General features: G+C 39.8%; 1 pseudogene; it reads right to left on the bottom strand.

Moving 5' to 3' along the window:
• Positions 1-400: 400 nt before the first annotated feature.
• On the bottom strand, positions 401-532 carry LOC127208859 (uncharacterized; annotated as a pseudogene).
• Positions 533-1,895: the final 1,363 nt, after the last annotated feature.

The following is a 1,895-nucleotide window of genomic DNA, read 5'->3' on the forward strand; positions in this document are numbered from 1 at the left end:
TCTATCTCTTTTCATAACACTCAAGCTGGTCCTCTTATCTTTCTCTCCTATCTGACCACCATGTACTCAAATATTGCATTGGCTCCCTCTGAATCTTCACAACCAGGCTACTGGGCCCCTAGGTGACATCCTGTATCCACACTGGGTGGAGTGGCAGCAAGGCAAGTGGGTGTTTATGGTCAGCCTGTGCTATGCACTGGAAAGCAGGTCTGTGTGTACAGGTCTCTGTCTGTCTTCCTCCTCCACATTGCACTGTGATGATAAGCAAGATGGTGTGTCTATGGCCTTCTGTGTTAAGGGGTGACGGGCAGGTATGTGTGTTTCTTGTAGAATCATGAAATTCAGGTGTCTGTCCTTCTGTCTTCTCTGATACTATACTGCATTTGATTTGTTTTGATTTTTATGTGTCCTAGGCATAAAACAGCTTTGTCCATGAAGCTTGGATGAACAAAAAACTGCCATCTACTCTGCCCCTGACTGATATAGGAACACCACCACCGACAAGGTGTTTCTTTGCCCATTGACAGGGTGAGTAAATTCCTTATTGTCAAACTGGTCTGAGAGTTTGATTTTTTTAAAATATGAAATACATTGAAATGTGTACTTGAAAGTCTTTCAAATACCTGTAAGCCTTTATGGAGACACAAATTTTTCTATACACTAGAAAGTGGATTTGCCAAAACATTAATTGTTGGCTTTTAAGTCAGTGGGTAAGAAGTGTTTGATCATTGTGAACAACCTGCTTTCTTTCAGTTTCTACTCACAGGTTACAATATCAGGGTACTTAGCTGACCAAGAGGCAAAAACCAACCAAACAAAAACAAAACAACAACAAAACAAACAAACAAACAAACAAACCCAGATTTGTTTTTGACACAGCAAAGTCACAGATGGCCCATAATTACCTTACAGTCAAAATTTGCTTAGCAAAGGGACATATATATTTAAATCCCAAATGCCTTTGCTGTTTCAAAAAGGAGTTTGGAAAGTCAGAGAATGTTTGAGGCTGTGGGAATGCATGTGACAAAGGGACATAAAATTGTGTATTGCATTAAAGGTAACCAGCACTGTTTCATTGACTAATGAAAGATGTGATATCATTGCAATTATCCTGTGTCAGTATGAAAGTCTTAAAATGACAGCAGATTACGTAAGAAAGGCATATCCCACTCTCCACTCACATTTGACCATGTCCCCTGGAGGGGGAGACCTGGTGGCACTCAGAGGAAGGGCAGCAGGTTACCAAGAAGAGACTTGATACCCTAGGAGCATATACAGGGGGAGGTAATCCCCCTCAGGAACAGTCATAGGGGAGGGGAATAAGGGGAAAAGGGTAGGGAGGGAAGAATGGGAGGACACAAGGGATGGGATAACCATTGAGATGTAACAAGAATAAATTAATAATAAAAATTTTTTTAAAAGTTTATAAAACTAAAAAAAAAATAACAGCAGGTGATGAACAGATTTCAACAGTTACTGGAAGCTGGCTTCAAATTTCTCCCCCTCCTCTAAACCAGGAACCAGATTAATTGTCCCGCCCATCAGAGATCCAACAAAACCAGTATTTTCATTTATGATAAACCAAAGTGCTAGTATATCTCTACCAATTCCAGGCTTTCCCTTAATCAGTTCCAAAACCACCTGTAATTTCTTATCTGTTCCCCAAAATAGGATGAGATCAATGAGCCTTGCATGTGCTCTTGTCTCAAGCTTTCCCTTTTCAGACTAATGCCTGTAGAAAATGCTTAGTACCTCAGGTGTTGCTTTTTATACAAAAGCACAATAACAAAAAAGATTGTACAATTTATAGTGCTTTGTGTCCTTCCTGCCCTTAGTAAGTTCCAAAGCAAATGAAATAAGATATCATAAAGCTAATGGCAAAGTGTCATTATCCA

Source organism: Acomys russatus, chromosome 25, assembly GCF_903995435.1.
Source record: "Acomys russatus chromosome 25, mAcoRus1.1, whole genome shotgun sequence".
Classification (NCBI taxonomy): domain Eukaryota; kingdom Metazoa; phylum Chordata; class Mammalia; order Rodentia; family Muridae; genus Acomys; species Acomys russatus.